The sequence below is a fragment of the Bufo bufo genome, chromosome 5 (genome assembly GCF_905171765.1).
Source record: "Bufo bufo chromosome 5, aBufBuf1.1, whole genome shotgun sequence".
Classification (NCBI taxonomy): Eukaryota; Metazoa; Chordata; class Amphibia; order Anura; family Bufonidae; genus Bufo; species Bufo bufo.
The window spans coordinates 362,904,978-362,913,250 of NC_053393.1; the positions used below are offsets into that span (position 1 = coordinate 362,904,978).

General features: G+C 45.1%; 1 long non-coding RNA gene across 1 annotated transcript; it reads right to left on the bottom strand.

The window, feature by feature from the left end:
• Nucleotides 1-218: 218 nt before the first annotated feature.
• LOC121001682 lies at nt 219-6,820 on the bottom strand. The gene is made up of 3 exons (XR_005779109.1): nt 6,808-6,820; nt 6,152-6,162; nt 219-348 (listed from the first exon to the last, which is right to left on the bottom strand). It is a non-coding gene; the product is annotated as an uncharacterized LOC121001682 (long non-coding RNA).
• Nucleotides 6,821-8,273: the final 1,453 nt, after the last annotated feature.

Below are 8,273 nucleotides of genomic sequence, written 5' to 3' on the forward strand. Positions count from 1 at the left end.
GGCTATTTTCCCAGTGAAACCCCTGCACTGCATCCTGGACAACAAAGGAGTAGTTTTTGGCAAAGTCCATCAGAACAATTACATGTCCCTCCTCCAGATTTTGTTTCAGCTCATTTAGATAAGCACTTTGGTGCTTAGAGTACTTTCACACTTTTAGTTTTCCGGTATTGAGATCCGTCATAGGGGCTCAATACCGGAAAAAAAAAGCAGTCGTTTTTGTCCCCATTTATTGTCAATGGGGACAAAACTGAACTGAACAGAATGCTCCAAAATGCATTCCGTTCCGTTTAGTTGCGTTCCCAGACCGGAGAGCAAACAGCAACATGTATTTTGCTTTTCGTCCTGGGACTATACAAGTCAATGGGGACAGATCCTCTGCCACAATCTGCCACAATAGGAAACGGATCCGTCCTCCATTGACTTTCAATGGAGTTCAAAACAGATCCGTTTTGGCAATGTTAAAGATAATACAACCTGATCCATTCATAACGGATGCAGATGTTGTATTATCAATAACGCAGGCGTTTTTGCTGGACCCTGCCGAATCCAGCAAAACACTAGTGTGAAAGTAGCCTTAGAAATAAAATGGTGTCTAGTCAAGTTACAAATTTTGTCAATTAGTTCTCAGGTGAAATCCTCTAAGGATAACTGCTGGGTTTCTAAGGTATCCCGATCTGTGTGAATCCACTTCTTAAATTCAACAGTATCATCAGGGTCACTTTCATTAAAATAATCAGCAAGATATTCTTCCAGAGCAGTCCTTCCAGGGCACAGACATAGTGAATATCACAGACAGTTTTACTTAAAAGCATTTTGTCGTCATCTAGAAGTGTAGTGGCTAGTGATGAGCGAGCACCAAAGTGTTTGGGTACTCGGTCCGAACACATAGCGATATTCGTGCGCTCGGCCGAGCACCCGAGTATAATGGAAGTCAATGAGAGACAACCAGGCACCCCCTGCTCGGATGAGGGGAGGGTGCCTGGTTCATAGGAAAAGGTCTGAAAGTGATGGAAACACCACTGAAATCTATCAGGAACAGCAGGGGGACGATGTCTGGGAGCATATTGGACTCCAATGTCGCTGCTGGGAACCATGTTGTACGACACTTTTACAGACCGTCAAAAAAACGCCCAAAACCCCGCCTCCCCCCCAAGAAAAAAAACTTTTTAGAGGAAAAATGAAATTGTATATGTGTAAGTGCTGCTAAAAATTACAAGGAAGAAGCACTCCGATACAGCCTGTATATCACATTAAGGAGGGCCTCATTCACATGGTGCTACAACTGTTCAGGTACACTGCTACACTCCTAAAGCCTATGCACTAAGTGAAAGGACTGCCAAATATCACAAGGAACCGGCACTCCAATACACCCTTTGTTACACATAATTCTCTGCAGGAATACTGTATATAACGTTTGTGGATTGAGCGCACACATAGATGTGCCCAAAACTAGTTACATTTTCCCAAAATATGTGTCCCAAATACAAATAATTCTCTGCTGGAATACTGTATATAATGGTTGCTGATTGAACGCACACACAGATGTGGCACAAATCAGGTTAATTTCCCTAGAAAAAAAAATTCTCTGATGGCGCGGTGTATATCTCACTAGCAGGCACACTATAATGAATAAGCGCCTTTTTATAATGTCTGCTAAACACACTGCTTTCTGATGGCATACTGTAGATCTCACTAATATCAAATCTTTCTGTCTTTTAAAAGCTTTTGGGTACTTAAAAAAGCGATTTTCCAGCCCTGCACTATCTGTCCCTTCCTGAAGATGCCTGTCCCTGATACTGCTGAATTTAACCTCTGGTAAAAAATCTAAATCAAAATGGTGCTGCACTGCTGTCAAACACACACTATAGTCCTTAAAGGTATTCTCATCTTAATGATCACTGTTAAATCTGTAAATGATTTAACAGTGATAATTTTTCTAAATATATTTAATTAACAAATTCCCACCCCTTAGAAGTAAATAAACATATACTTACCTGACTGTTGTCTTCTGTCTCCCCTGGTTACGGCCACCGCTTTTCTCAGGAATCGCGGTGGCTGCGCGTGCGCAGACGACTTCTTCTCTTCTCCCGGCCGCGCATGCGCTATGGTGATTTCTTCCTGGCCAGTATAGTATACTTGCCAGAAAGAAGTCACCAGGGCGCATGCGCGGCATCGGCGTGCGCGTTCAGTACGGCGCACGGCCCGGCCGGGAGAAGACTTCAATCAAGATGGAGCCCGCCCCCTGCCGAGTGCCGAAACCAGGAAGTGGACAGCGTGCCGGGAGCAGGTAAGTATCAAATAGCGTGTTGAGAATACCCCTTTAAGAGGACTGTTTGGTCTTTCAATAGTTTTTTTGGCGTTAAATCTGTGAATTTCCAGCAAAACGCTATCTGTCCCTGCCTACTGACTGCTCTCCCTGACGCTGAATGATCCGAGCGCGGGACATTGGCTCCTATATGAACTGGTATTACTTGTTTCGGCCAGCCAATCAGTGTAAGGCTAATAGCTAACATGGCTATGGCATTACACTGAAGGGAATTACTTACCTGAACGTTGATTGGCTGCTTAGGAGGCGCCAAACGTGCGGGGAGGAGACTCGAGCAATGTGACCAGAACACGTGGTATTCGGCCGAGTACCGCCACGTGCCGAGCATTGCGATGCTCGAGCCGAACCGGTACTCGGCCGAGCATGCTCGCTCATCACTAGTAGTGGCCAAAAGCATAAGTTTAACATTTTGATGGATAGACTGAATGAGTTCCTGATGAGCCAACAGTAACACACCATTTTAGCTGAAACTTTAGCAGAAATTTGGAGAACCCAATTTCAGGCCCATGCTTGTCCCGGTAGAAGGTGTATAATTCCTTCAAGTTGCACAAGATCAATCTTTTCTGCTTCAATAGATTTTCACCATTTAGCCTCACAGACACACAATCCTTACTGCCTGGACATACTCTAGAAAATTCATCATTTTCATAAAAATCCAGTACATTCTGGTTTGTGTGCTCAGACAGCATTTTTCCTTGCTTGGGTTTAGGAACAGCAAGGATGCCAAATGTGTAGCTCGTAGGTCATTTATTCAAGTACATTCAAGCAATATAGGCCATAGGTGGGAACCAATTAAATAAAAATTAAATTAAATCCAATTTAAAATGGCAACCCACAATTAATTTGAATATGTGTATGGAAATATATCTAAAATATATATCTTATATTAGGATAACAAGCTCAGCAGCACTACATAATGTTATGTTTCTGGCTCACCAGCCTGTCAGACAAGAGGCCACCAGAAACTTTGCCTTGTAGTAAAGTTTATGCACGCATGCAAAATAGGTACATTCTTGTGAGCTTAGTTCTGGCCAACATAAGGGCGGGTCAAAGATAAAACAGGGTTGAATTTTGTGCAAAAAACATGCTCTTTTAGATGAGATTAATAAAAAAAATTATAAAAAATTACACATTAGTAGAAAAAATTTAATTTCTTTGTCTATTCTTTGTCTAATCATATCTTGTCTTCAAGTTGGTTGGAAAGCTTGTGTATGTGACCTTAAGATATATCGCATGAGCCATAAAGCCTGGCAAAATTACAGCCTGATCGGACATGCATATCAGGAGCAGTGTGCAGTCAAAGTAGGGTCATTTGTCAATTTTTTGGCCTATTTTGATGGCATGCAAAAATTGAGTCAAGCCTTCCTAAGGCAGCAAACTTTGCAAGGAGACTAAGACTAAGTAGTTTTACAAACCTGCAATTTCAGCCTCCTAGCTTAACTACTTAAGATACTGTGCCTTGACAAAGTTGCCACTTTGGGTTACGCAGCAAGCAGCGCATTACAGCTGGTCCACCATCTGCTGCCTGAAACTCTGGAACCAACAGAGGCCCAGATGAAAAAAATTGTCAGATTTCATTTAGGACCATAGGGAACATCTGTGCAAAATGTTATTCAATTTGGAGAGGGTCAGATTTTTAGGTTGGTCCACTTGAGATGGAATGACCCCAATACAAGCCTGCAAGTCTTTCTCTTCAAATCCCAACTGCCATACACATGGCCACGTGTCCCATATCAGCCAATAGAAGCTCGCAGGCCCTTAGTCTCAGTTTTACTCCAGGTTTCCATAACAACTCAGCCATTTCTCTTCAATGCTGTAGGTCAGCTTTAGGCTAGGGCTACAGGACGACAATAAGTCGCATGACAAATAGGGCACAACTACGTTGCTACATGCATCAACCTTGGATGGATTTTTTGCGACTGTCGTGTCGCAGTTGCAGCATGTCGCAGTGCGACACCATAGCCTATCAGTATAAAAGTTGTTGAGACAAAATGTCGCGCTGTGGAGGTCACTGTTAAATGGGCGGACACTGTGGAGGTCACTGATAAAGGGGCAGGGCAAGGTGGAGGTCACTGTTAAATGGGCGGGCACTGTGGAGATCACTGTTAAAGGGGCAGGGCGCTGTGGAGGTCACTGTTAAAGGGACGGGCACTGTGGAGGTCACTGTTAAAGAGGCGGGCGTTGTGGAGGTACTGTTAAATAGGCGGGCACTTGTCATGGCTGAGGATGGGGGAAATCCTCAGCCGTGCGCTGCCATGTGCTGTACGCCTACTCGGCCAGGAGAACAGGATAGGGAGCAGGTCACCTCCTACAGCGTCCCTACCCTGACCCTAACTCCTAACTGCATGGGCCGACCTTAAAGGTAGGAGGACCCATGCGCAGGAACCTCGGATCCCTAACTCACCCTCCGTCCGGTCCCTGCGCTAGAAGTCAGGGTAAGACGACCTACTCCTCCTAGGCACGGAGGAGCAGGAGTCTCAATGGCCAAGCTGTTGGGAAAAGGGGAACTCATACAGCCTTACGGGAATGACAGGCGAACTATTAGTTCCACCAACCTGTCACAGCCTTGCTGACTGGATCCCTGCGCAAACAGGAATCCAGAACCGTAAGCTGCACCAAACACATAGAAAGGTCCCAACAGAACATAACATACACCATCAACACACAGCAGACATAAACATAAGGAAATATGACCACAGGGGTGGCTCTCACTGGCAGATAGTAACACAGGAGGCTGCTCCAGCAAGCATGGCTGAAACAACCCACAGAGCCATGCTAACAGTGAGGCTATATAGGCCAGGAAGCCACACCCCACAGTCGGACACACCCAGTGACACACACAGACACTGGGAAGGAAGTTAACCCTTCCAACACCCGGGAAGGGAAAACACAAGATTAAAGGGAAAGTGTCCAACAGTAGCAACCCACTGTGGTTGTTGCCGCTGGCCACGACATGGGTGGCAACTGTGTCCTGGGGAATAGCCCAGAGGCCGGGACACTGCCACCACATGTACAGACAGCCAAACGTTGCCACGGGCAACCACAGTGCAGGAAAAGTGTCAGTGCACACAACACACTACACAGAGTGCACACAGACAAACAACACAGTGAACACAATACACACACACCTAACATAGGGGTTGCTAGGTGCAATCGCATGCACAGCAGGAAAGCTGCCACAAGCAAGCGTTGTCAGCGGCAACCACAGGTGAGGCAAATACCACTGCCCTCACCTGTGATTGACAACAAAACCAAACCGCTGACAATCGCATGCGGTTGAAGAGTCACGGTCATAGCCATGGCCGTGACAGCACTGTGGAGGTCACTGTTAAAGGGGCGGGTGCTGTGGAGGTCACTGTTAAAGGGGTGAGCACTGTGGAGGTTACTGTTAAAGGGGCGGGCACTATGGAGGTCACTGCTAAAGGGGCGGGCGCTGTGGAGGTCACTGTTAAAGAGGCAGGCACTGTGGATGTTAGTGTTAAAGAGGCAGGGCGCTGTGGAGGTCGCCATTAAAGGGGCAGACACTGTGGAGGTCACTGTTAAGGGGGCAGAGGCCACTATTAAAGGGGCAACTGCTGTGGAGGTCACTGTTAGGGCAGCAGGGTACTGTAAGGTCACTGTTAAGGCAGCGGGGTACTGTGGAGGTCGCTGTTAAGGGGGAGGACCCCTGAGGAGGTCACTGTCAAGAGAGTAGGGTGCTGTGAAATTCACTGTTAAAGGGGCAGGCTGCTGTGAAGGTCAAAGTTAAAGGGATAGGCTGCTGTGGAGGTCCCATTTTAAAGTGGTGGGGCACTGTGGGGGGGTCAGTGTTAAAGGGTGGGGAACTGTGGAGTTCACTGTTGAAGGGGCGGGGTGCTGTAGAGGTCACTGTTGTGGGGGATACTGTCGATATGTTGTGCTCGTCGCTGCAATGTCGATGACGAGCAGATAAGCAGAGGTGAGAACATGACCCTCATACAAGTGCCGAGTTCTCTCCAAACAGCTAAACAATGGGGGTCCCAGCAGTCAGGCCCCCACCAATCTGATAATGGCGACTTATCCTGAGGATGTCATCAATATAGCAAAAGCTGAAAACCCCTTTAATGCAAAATGGAGGTGAAATTTATAAATGTAATTTTTTTTAACCGATTTTTGATTTTAATCCATTTGTTGAACACAGTAGGAGGGCAAATAGAACTAAAACTACACATTTAATACCCTGATTATTCAGTTTTTATAAATATCCCATATGTGTCCCTAGTGTGCTATTTGACACATATACCAGCCTATGTATTGAAGTAGTACCTTCTGTATTTTGAGTTTTTCAAGCACAATTTCAAGTTTGCAGAGGAATTGAGTTGCTAATAAGGCTACTTTCACACTTGCGGCAGTGTAATCCGGCGGGATCCGCCGATCCGCATGTGACTGAAAGCATTTTTGAGACGCATCCGGATGCAAATGCATTGCAAGAACAGATCCGTCTCTCCGCTTGTCATGTGGACAGACGGATCCGTCTTGTATCTTTTTTCACATTTTTACCAGTCTGGACGGATCTGGCATTCAGGTATTTCGAATGCCGGATCCGGCACTAATACATTCCTATGGGGAAAAATACCAGATCTGGCATTCCGGCAAGTCTTCAGTTTTTTTCGCCGGAGATAAAACCGTAGGATGCTACGGTTTTATCTTTTGCCTGATCAGTCAAAATGACTGAACTGAAGACATCCTGATGCATCCTGAACGGATTACACTGCATTCAGAATGCATAGGGATATGCCTGATCAGCTATTTTCCGGTATAGAGCCCCTGTGACGGAACTCTATACCGGAAAAGAAAAACGCTAGTGTGAAAGTACCCAAAAACATAAGAAATACACCCTCAAAAGGCCCCATTTTGGAAAATACATCCAATTGATATAATATTAATAGGGGTGCAGTGACATTTTGGCACCATAGGTGTTTCACAGAATTTATATGAAAATAAAAAATTATATATTAACAATAATGTCATTTTAGCTCAAAATTTTTCATTTTTACAAAAAAAAACAAGAGGATAAGAATCCAAAAAATAGTTACGCCATTTGCTGAAGTGGTTTTTAAGAGCCATAACTATTTTTTGTTACAACAAAAGCAATGAACCAGCTCACAGGTGCACAGACATGCCCAGAGATCAGCAGCAAATTCAGCCCACCACTAAACTGATTGGTTTGATACATGTGACAGTTTAAGGGTATTTTCACACTGGTGTCAAAGTTTTCCGGTATTGAGTTCCGTCCTAGGGGCTCAATATTGGGAAAAAACTGGTCAGTTTTATCCTAATGCATTCTGAATGGAAAGCATTCCGTTCAGGATGCATCAGGATGTCTTCAGTTCAGTCCTTTTACGGTATTTGGACGGAGAAAAAACTGCAGCATGCTACATTTTCCTCTCTGGCCAAAAATCCTGAACACTTGGCGGAATGCCGGATCCGGCATTTTTTTCCTTTGGAATGTATTAGTGCTGGATACAGCATTAAAATTGCCGCATTGACAGATCCGGTCTTCCGGTTTGCGCATGCGCAGACCTTTAAAAATGTTTTTTTTTAAATACCGGATCCGTTTTTTCCGGATGACACCGGAGACGGATCCGGTATTGCAATTCATTTGTGAGATGGATCCGCATCTGGATCCGTCTACAAATGGTTTCTGTTTGCATACAGATTGCGACGGAACTGCCTGCCGGAATCCAGCAACGCAAGTGTGAGAGTACCAACTCCATATATACCACACTAATGAAGGAACAATCTTGTAAAAGGGCAGAGATATTAATTATGAATAACCATACAAAATATTAATAATTAAAGAGGACCTTTCATCTGGCAAAACATTGTGAATTAAGTGTCATGATCTGTACAGCGGCGCCCAGGGATCTCACTGCACTTACTATTATCCCTGAGCGCCGCTCCGTTCTCCTGCTATGCCCTCCGGTAT